This window comes from Colobus angolensis, unplaced genomic scaffold, assembly GCF_000951035.1.
Source record: "Colobus angolensis palliatus isolate OR3802 unplaced genomic scaffold, Cang.pa_1.0 Scaffold8, whole genome shotgun sequence".
NCBI classification, from domain to species: Eukaryota; Metazoa; Chordata; class Mammalia; order Primates; family Cercopithecidae; genus Colobus; species Colobus angolensis.
In genome coordinates, this window is record NW_012121820.1 from 1,086,059 (window position 1) to 1,096,628 (window position 10,570).

The 10,570-nt window shown below is 43.3% G+C and overlaps 1 pseudogene; it reads left to right on the forward strand.

Annotated features, from left to right (window-relative positions):
- The first annotated feature begins 2,728 nt into the window (after positions 1 to 2,728).
- LOC105502572 lies at positions 2,729 to 6,410 on the forward strand (annotated as a pseudogene).
- The last annotated feature ends 4,160 nt before the right edge of the window (positions 6,411 to 10,570 follow it).

The following is a 10,570-nucleotide window of genomic DNA, read 5'->3' on the forward strand; positions in this document are numbered from 1 at the left end:
AGGATCCAGGAAAGGAGAAAAATAAAACGCAAGAATAAAGTGAGGAAGGAAAAAAATCTTGCCATATTTCATGGCCAGCACTTTCTCTGTCTCTTAGCATCCCAAGATGCTGGTCACCAAGGCTCGGTCTCTTGGGGTGACGGAGGCCATCCATCCCTGATGCAGACCCTGCATTTTCCAGGACCAGCTTTGGTTCTTCCTTGACTTGTTCCCTCTCCCATGCCTCCCACTGTGCCCTGAAAAAGCTCAGGAAAGCACAAAGCTGGCTGAGTTTTCAGGTCCTGGGCCTCAGCCTCTCCACACCGGTGTCCTGGGGCAAGTGCCAGTCAGCAAGGACATCTTTCATTTCCAGATAGTCCTCATCTTCCAGGTACCCCAGAGAGTGAATTAGAGTGGAATTCAGTGCCACAGGCTGAGGGACAAGATAGGCTCTCTTGGTTGGGCCCCGTGTTTTGACAAAGTTTAGAGCTGACTCAACACTCTTTAAGCTTGCTGCTGGATGCTCTCAGGTGTCACTTTCTGAACACAGCAAGTTCTCTAGATCCCAGGCAGCCAAAGCTTCCCAGGCAGCTGCACCAGGCAGGCATACCAGACAGGGCTCTCCAGGAAGAGCACCTGTGTACCTAAGAAGAGATCTATCTTAAAACAATATGTTCACCAATGACACCATCACCACCACGAAGGGATTCACCATTGGTGTTATTAAAAAACAAAGTTATACTTTAAAAAAAACTGTAAATTCAGCATATAAACATCAGATAATAAAGAAAAGAAAAACAAAACAGAAAGAATAACCCTAACATCCAGGATAAGTCTGGCTAACACTTTGGTAACATCCTTTTAGCATTTTCTGCTTATAATAACATTTTTAAAAGTCAAATAGGACCCTACAGTATATACTATTTTGTAAGTTATAGACTATTAACAATCTTAGGTGAACGGGAAGACTGTGACATCATGGAATAGGTCCACAGCATTGCCATATACAATACTACACTGCTCACATATTGATTTCCTTTACTCTTCTGGAACCTAAAATAAAATATTTGCAAATTATAACTTATTGTACAAATATCTAGGAATGTAATTGGGAAATCATAATTTGGCTGGTACTCTTGCATTCTGCTTCCATTTGTGCAACAGGCCATACAAAGCCCATACACTCATATATCCATTCATACTTTTGCCAAATGCTGATTACATCCTACTCTGTCCCAGCATTGTGTTAGCCATAAACTAGTAAACAGGTCCTTGCTCTGGTGGAATTTACACTGCAGTGAGAAAAGACAAATACCAAGATAAGTAAACAGAGATAAAATAAAGTCAGCAGGAATAAATAGGGACAGGTGATGTGATTGCACATGTCAGGGAAAAAGATTATTTTGGCCAGGTGTCTCTGAAAAGAAATCATATGGCCTGAGATCTGAAAGATAAGAAGGGGCCATCTATGTAGCCGCTTGAGGAAGAGCAATCCAGGCAGTGCACACAGCAAGTGCAAAGGCCCTGGAGCAGAACACACTTGTTGTATTCAGGAAAGAGACTAGTGGGGCTGAAGCCAGAAGGGCGGGGTTGGGGATGAGGTTGAAGAGGTGGCAGAGCAGGACCTTGTATGTTAAAACGGTAAGTGCTTTTGACTTTATCCCAAGTGCACTGGGAAACAGTGAAGTGTTCCAAGCAGGGAAATGACATGGTCTAATTTGCATGTTTACAAGTTCCCTCTGGTTGATTCCTGAAATGCAAAGAATGTACTGCAGTTCCCCACAATAATGGGAACAGGGAGACAGTAAGGAGGCCACCTGAGGTGGTCCAGGCAGGTGACGATGGTGGCTTAGACTTCAGTGTCAGGGCTGGGGGTGCAGAGGGATGCGAGATGCATTCTGGAAGTGGAACTAATGGGATGTGCTGACAGATTCACTGTGAAGACTGAGGACAGGAAGGGCTAAAGAAGATAATTATTTTGCTTGACTGGGTGTTGAAGCTTCCATTTACACAGACAGGAAAGTGGGGACAAGCCAATTTGGGATGAGTCTAAATGAATTTGTAGAAAAATCTGTGCTGCTGCACAATGTTTATAATTCTTTTGAGATCAGCCCCCACTTGGCTCGCAGGAGCTTGATGCATCAAGCGCTGAGACCTGACGGCGACCAGGTTCTAGTTCTAAATTAACCACTCCCTGCCTGAGACTTCAGGGAATTTACCTCACTCCATGGAGTTTCCCCCATCTCTGCCAAAACAGATAGATTAAACACTCCCTTCTGAACTCCTACAGCTCTCTTACAGCCTGATAAATGATACCCAAAGAGCTACTTCAGCTCCTGGAAGGGAGGCACACTATAAATTAATTTGTTTCCTTAGCTGTCTTCTGAATTAACTAACAGTTGCGTCCATATGTGTACACAGGAGATAGCTATCTTACTTCAAGGGCTCTGTTCCTGAAAAATAAAAATCTTTTGGGAACAGTATGTGAAATGAGACTATTTATCTGACTGTACAGGTCACTAATTTCTCCCCGACCATCATTAATTGGCTTGGGAGCACTGGCTTTCACTCTCATTACAGATGACGCTCTTATGCTAAAGTCTGAAACCCATACATTCAGCAGTTTGTGGTGGCTGTTACACAATCATTCACAAAATGGTCTTTTGCAGCCTGGTCCACTATTCTTCTTTAAACAAATGCTGCAGTTCCAAACCTATTCTGCCTGTGTCCAAGTCACAAATCAGGGACCATGTGCCATGAGGGAGAGGTGTTCTCAGCCAACATGTCAGTGTTTATTGAGTGCCTCTCTGAGGGCAGTACATGAGGCCCAAATCCTCCTTGAGGAATGAAGTCCTCCCTGCCCCAGCTGCTGGGAGGCGGCCAGCAGACTCAGTGGCAGCCCCCTCCAAGGACTGGCTTGGCTGAACAGAGTCACCTGGCCAGGGTTCATACCTCCTGCCCAGGGCAGCCCACAGCCAAGGACAGGAAAGTACAAAGGGCCTCCAACTTGGGGCAACTCTGAAGGACCATGTCAGCCGCAGAAGTCTCCACGCATCAGAGGAGGCTAATGCTGTGCCTGCAGCCCAGCCATGCTTCAACCCTGCTTCCCTCTTCCCCCTTTCTCAAGTCTTAACCCCAGAAGCACCCCCTGGAGTAACAAATGCCCTTCAAGCTAATCTTGGCACAGACTCTGCTTCCTAGAGAACCCACCAGCACATGTGATGCCTCAGGCAGGCCCCCGAGAAAGACATGGTTGAAAACCCCACTGCCGCCTCAGGGCCTCTCCATCCTCTGCCTGTCTGGCCCAGTTTTGATTTGTCCTCTCAGTGGTTGGCCCTATATCCTGCTTCACCTTATGATAAAGTCTACTGAGATCACAGTGAACTGTAAGGGCTGTTAATAGGCATTAAGATGTGCCCTGTCGACCCAGAAAGGCTGTACACACCCAGTGGCAGAGACTTACAAATGTCTTCTGTGCCCGGCACAGTGCCGTGCACAGGCAGTAAACATCATGGAACGACGGTGATGGGCAGCGCATGAAACGATGGCATTAGCTAATGCTAAGTGCCAAATGCATGGTGAAGACAGAAAGTATCGCAGATACTTGGACACTGGAGACCCTCAAGAAACTCCGGGGAAATCATAAGCAAAGCTTTCAGAACTCAAACTCTCTAGCAACAATGGAGGATTCATTTCTGGAAAAACATTTTGCCCCTGGTGGCACCTGCATTCTTAGTTACTCAGAGCTTGATTCCCTAGCTTGTCACCCCTTTTTCCTACCATCTGGGATCCTGTCTATGCTGATTATCAGCTCTGGAGAGAAAGAGTCAAATCTGAAGTATTTAGTGGCTCTGGCCAAGGGTCTGTTTGGACAGTCAGCTAAAATGAATGGCTTCGTGGCAGATTGGGGCTCTCTGTGACTTTTCACTTCACCGAGTCATTCTGTGCTGTCCGCAAACCTATAATAGCAGCCTCTGCCATTAGGATTGTGTCCCATTTTTCTCCCTTGTATTTAAGGTTTCCTGCTCACATAGGTATTGCCCCGCTCTCACTCCCTGCAGCACTATGTATCTTCAGGGCACATTTTAGTGCTTAAGTACGGTTGTTATTTTTGGCCTTTAGTTGTTTCCTATGTAGGTCTCCCTTCTTCGTGGGGATGAAGAGCTGCAGGCCAGGCATCTTCTGTCTTTTGTCTGCTGTCTAGAAGGCAGTTTGGAAAAGAAGAGCGTATGTTTTGGAGTCAGAAGATTTATAATTTGGTATAAGCTAGTAATACTTTTGAAGCCTCAGTTTCCTAATCTGGAAAGTGGGGATACTAGGACCTTCTTCATAAGGCTGACGTGATTAAATGAGTGAATGTATATAAAACCCTGAGTACAGTACCCAGTAATGTAGCAAATGATTGATAAAGTTAAGCACTGTTTGTCTTCTTTAATAGCATTCAAGGGCCCTGTTTCTTAGCAAGTCAAATAATAAAAAGGACACTTGGCCGAGAGAAGTAAAAATAAGATAAAATAATTATTAGGTTGATAGTTATCTCGATACAAGGATAACTTCTCCAAACATGGAAGGGAAAGTAGATAGATGGTTTGATGGAGCTCTGGGCCACGGGTGGATTTTTTTTCTTCTGCAAGTTTATTTTAATGTTTTTATAATGTTCTTTGTGCTATATATATATTTTTAATTTTTATAGAGATACAGTCTCACTATGTTGCCCAAGCTGGCCTTGAACTCCTAGCCTCAAGCAATCTTCCCACCTCAGCCTCCCAAAATGTTAGGATTATAGGCACAAGTAACTGTACCTGGCCTGTGCTATAATTTTCAAAAAATGAGCAAGAAGATATGATGGTTTTCATATTTAACTGTCTGGCAACACTCCTCTCCCTGGGTGAGTATAAGCAGAAAGTAAACGTTGGTGGGCTGGAGTGATCTCATGCATAGAGATGGTATCTCAGTTCATGGCCACAGGAAGATACACATTAAACAGGCAGATTCTGCGTCAGAATTTCTAATGAGGAGAACTAAAAATCTGCATTTTATTAGATAAGTTCCTCGTATAATGATATGCTCCTGAAAGTTTGAGAGACTCTGGCCTCCTGGAAAGAACATTGGATTTGGAGATCCAAGTTCTACTCAGCTCTGCCACTGTCTTCGCAAGTCATGGGTGCTCTTGTGTCCCGTTTTGCTCTTCTCCTGTAACACTTCCACTTCCAGCTCGATGGTCATTATGGCCCCTTTTGAAGGCAGAAAGGATCAGTCACATTCCCCACTGGGAACCCATGCCAAAGGAGAAAACTTGGCCAGAGAGCCCGGATTCCTGAGGATAGCTAAATAATCTTTGGGACAAATAAATATTCAGCAAGTGATCAGGCCTCAGCAGAAGTAAAGTGCATGCCTATTGTTGCCAACCCAAATAAAGAAGTTGCACAGCCTGCATTTCCTTGGGGGAGCCAATATCCTATTTCTGTTTCAAGGTTGGCAGCTCTGCAACTCAGTCCAGAGTCTCTACTTACACTAGCCTCCCTGTGGACCCACATGAGGCTGTGCCTCCTCTCTCACTAGCACTGCAGAGAGAAAGGACTGCAGAGTGGAAAGGACAGAAACACCAGTCGATTTGGCATAGCTTTGCTAAAAGAATGAAATGGTTAAAAATGGTTAAAAGGAGGTTTAGCATTATGAGTAGGTTTCCATGGAGTGTGAGTGTGCTCGCTGAAGTGAGAAAGTCTTACTGAAAAGACACAGGAAGAAAGAGGCAGTCATCAATGACATTGAAATTTGCTTGTCTCACTGGATGAAGGCCCAGTTGGGTCCAGGCCCAGCGTGGTGGCTTATGCCTGTAATCTCAGCACTTTGGGAGGCTGAGGTGGAAGGACTGCTTGAGGCCAGGAGTTTGAGACCAGCCTGGGCAACATAGTGAGACTCTGTCCCTATAAAAAAATAAAAATAGCTTTTTTTTTTGTCTGACATCTTAGCAAGGCTGCGGTGTCTGCTGCTGCTCTCTGAGCTTTGCAGTGCTGCCCAAAGATGACAAGAAGAAGAAGGATGCTGGAAAGTCGGCCAAGAAAGACAAAGACCCAGTGAACAAATCTGGGGGCAACGCCAAAAAGAAGTGGTCCAAAGGCAAAGATCGGGACAAGCTCAATAACAGTCTTGTTTGACAAAGCTACCTACGACAAACTCTGTAAGGAAGTTCCCAACTATAAACTTATAACCCCAGCTGTGGTCTCTGAGAGACTGGAGATTCAAGGCTCCCTGGCCAGGGCAGCCCTTCAGAAGCTCCTTAGTAAAAGACTTATCAAACTGGTTTCAAAGCACAGAGCTCAAGTAATTTACACCAGAAATACCAAGGGCGGAGATGCTCCAGCTGCTGGTGAAGATGTATGAATAGGTCCAACCAACTGTACATTTGGAAAAATAAAACTTTATTAAATAAAGAAAATAATAATAAAATAAAAATAAAAGTAAAAAAATCAGTCAGGTGTGGTGGCACGTACCTATCTATAGTCCTAGCTACTTGGGAGGCTGAGGTGGGAGGATCACTTGGGTCCAGGAGTTTAAGGTTACAGTGAGCTATGTGGCATCACTATACTCCAGCCTGGGCAACAGAGAAAGACCTTGTCTCTAAAATAAATAAATAAATAAATGATTTTGGGTCCAGTTTAATTTAAACTGAGCTTTGATGTACTGGGTAAACATCATAATGATTCACAGAAAAACAAATCATGGCTTATCACTTAATTTTTCCTGATGAAAAATCTCATAATTGCAGACTAGTCAGTATATAATATCAGGACTTCCTATACCTTTAGCAAGGAATCTCTGGTTGGCACGCATTAACCCAAGTTTATAGAGATTTGATTCTTCACAAAAGATCCTTCATATAGTTTTCTTTTTGCAGGGCGACAGCCTAATTAAAATGATATAGTTGACCAGTTCTCAGTTTACATTCACCTTCTTGCATAAGTAGCGTGTAATGACTTTAACCAATCTGGGTCGTAGAAAGATATTCTATAGAAGGCAGTTACCCAGGCCAAGTACCTGCATCTTGGAGGGCTTGAGTGTTTACCATACTGACTTTCAGATAGTGTTCTCAGGAGAACAGTCTGCATTTTCTCTTTAGATTTGGGATGCTCTTACTTGCCCTGATCCATCCTTTCAAACACTGCCCCACTCCATAATAATGATCACACTTTTACCAATGAAGCCAATGCTTTCTCATTAGGCTTGTAGATTGTGTCTAATTGCATGTGGTCTCTAACATTTCTAAAGATAGAAATAAATATAAGCATTACCTTCATACATTTTAGATATAATGCAAAAATACAAACATTCTCAAAGCCAAGGGAAATGTAGTAAGGACAAATAAAAGATGCAGCGTTTACCCCCAGTTTTATCTGAAATATGGGAAGAGTCACTGGAAAAGGCCTGAAGGTCTTGGTGAACCCCAGATTTTATATATAAATTTTTACGGTGGAACTGTTTTTTAAAAGCTATGTCGATACAGAAATGTATGAAGAGACATAGAACTTAGCTTGTATATATTCTTCCTCTTTTCTCCAACATTAATCAAACTATTATTTGGGGGTATCAAGTAGAGCTTTACAAGCAAAATGGGGAGAAATGGAGAAACAGGAATGAAAGTAGGTACAGGGCTTAGTAACTAGTTTGGGTGAACTGACTTTAACAAGCATGCTTTCAACAATACTGGGGAAGCCCAGAGGTCATTGAGCAGGCACGTGAGGGTCATCATGAGGGATCAGAGATGATGGGAGAGCTCAGAAGGTTAAGCCTGGAGATGGAGGTGGGTTAGCTTCAAATATTTGCCAGGCAGCCTGGGGAAGGGGGCTAACCTTTATGTAGGCTTGATCCAGACGGTTAAAAAAGTCTAAGTGTATATATACACATATAATAGATACATATTAGAAAACAAGTTTTGGGGCAAAAGAAGAAGTTTTCAAATAAGTTGGAGCTCTCCTCCAAAAGAATGGCTGATTCCTAATAAAGCAGTGAGTTTCCTGTCACGGGATGTGTTCAGGAAGAAGAACTGACCATCTGTCGAGAAGAACACGGAGAAGAGTCTGGCTTTAGATAAACTCTGAGCATCAATTCAGTGCTCAGGCTGAAGACTTTTATAAGCAAGAACAGTCACAGAGATAGAAAATGAGATGGAAGAGGGGTGGCTTAATGTCTTGTTACAAGTAGGAGTAAAGATATAACAAGAATGTTCTAGAGAAGATTTTAAATCATGAGTGGGAGGATCAGAAGCCTGTCACATTTCTCTCATTTGATTCTTCATATGACATCTGACTGGCCCATGAAGAAAGTTGTAATCAATGATCTCCAGGTCTCAGCTCTGGGATTCTACAGGTCGGTACAACCACCTCATCAGCTCTGCAGCTGAGATGGTAACGTGACCTTCTCCTGTGGGTGGAACAGACTGGTATTTGTCAAGGGTTTACCAAACTAGAATGAACAGGGGTCTAAAATCAAAGTCTGGTTTAGTCCCTGGAAAGTCATGTTTGACAAAACATAATACCATGGGGTTTTCCTTCTTCCTTCCTGATAAGAAGGGATAAAGTGCTGTAAACTTTGTACTTTATTTTCTTGCCACGTGCAGCATTAAAATGAAATAATTTTCCTCCTTTATTTAAAAGATTAATTTTGTTTCCTCTGTTAAGAAAAAAGTTGTTTCAATAATGCATTTGAAATTACAGACTCCGATGTCTTCTGTTCAAATTGTTTTACCTGCAATGGGCTGGCTCTCCCATGCCTTATTTTGAGAAACCCTGCAAAAATCCAAAAGCAAAGGGAAAAATCCAGTAATAATTATTCCCTCATCAATGGGTCCTCCATCTTGCACAATAATTCAAAGAAACTCAAAGTCTTAGAGCTAAAAGCTGGAGCCTTAAAGTTGATGGTCGTGGTAATGATAACAGTCATTGCCATTTATTCAACATGTTCTTTATGCCAGGACATGTGTTAAGCCTTGTGATGGTTAATACTGAGTGTCAACTCGATTGGATTGAAGGATGCAAAGTATTGTTCCTGGGTATGTCTATGAGGGTGTTGCCAGAGGAGATCAACATTTGAGTCAGGGGACTGGGAGAGGCAGACCCACCCTCAGTCTGGGTGGCACCATCTAATCAGCTGACAGCATAAAAGCAGGAATGAAAAGAGCAGACTTGCTGAGTGTTCTGGCCTTCATCTTTCTCCCATGTTGGATGCTTCCTGCCCTTGAACATCAGACTCCAGGTTCTTCAGCTGTTGGACTCTTGGACTTACACCAGTGATCTGCCAGGGGCCCTCGGGCTTTTGGCCACAGACAGAAGGTTACAGTGTTGGCTTCTCTATTTTTGAGGTTTTGGGACTTGGACTGACTTCCCAGCTCCTTAGCCTGCAGATGGCCTATTGTGGGACTTCACCTTGTGATCGTGTGAGTCAATATTCCTTAATAAACTCCCCCTCATATATTCATCTATCCTATTAGTTTTGTCTCTTTAGAGAACCCCAACTGATACAAGCCCTCTTAAATATATTATCTTATTTAAGCCTCAGGACAATCCTGAGAAGTAAATAACAATGACCATACTTTATGGATGAGGAAATCCTATTCTAGAGGCTGAGGAGAGTTGAGTACTTTGGCCTGAGGTGCCACAGAAGCTAGGCAGCAGAGCTGGGATTTAAATCCAGGCAATCTGATGTGATGCCAAGCCGCCTCTACTAGGTATCACACTGTCCAGGCATCTTTCAACTTTCTTTGTAGCATTAGAAGCCCCACCTTTTTTTCCCCCAAAGGAAGATTTACACAGAACCTTAAGACACATACCCAATCAAAATGGAGTTTCTTTGGCAAATAAATACACAAGGAAGAAGTGTTCAAAGCCAGCCTCCACCACCTGAAGCGACACTGAGGAATCCTAAGGTCCCCTGGAACTCAGTTTGTAAACCAGAAGTCTAGTCCAAATCCCTCATTTTACGGAGAACCGAGGCTGAGAGCAGTACTGTGGCTCAGCCACGTTACTACTTTGTGGCTGGTTGTAGATTTGAACCCAGTTTTTCCCCAAGGTGTCTTGAAAGAGTTAGGAACCTCAGCTTCACCTTTCAGGTAGCCTCTGGCCTGCAATGTGCTTAAAATCATTCAAAGCTGTTTCCTACCTGTCTGTTGTTCTGAAAAAGCAGAACTGAACTTGGGCAACCTTGTATCCTTGAATCTAAATTATCATTATCCCTCCCAAATTAATATTTAAAAAATATACCTGTGGTAGACATTTCCAGTTGTCACCCAAATGGTGTTCTCCTCTTCTTCCACAGAAATATAACTTTTAGTTGGACACTAGGACACCCATGGAAAACTCCATCTCTCAGCTGTTTATGACCAGTGGGATGTGTGTAGAATTGATGTGTACAACTGCAGGATCAGGTCTGGAAAAAGAGGGGCATGTCCTGCCTTTCATCCTTTTTTCCTTCCTTCTGGCTAAACTGCAGGCACAATGGGAGCCATTCTGAGTCATGCCAATGAGGACAATATCTCAGGAAAAGTGAACAACAAGATAGAAGGAGCCTGGGTCCCCAAGGCTATGGAACTGCTGTG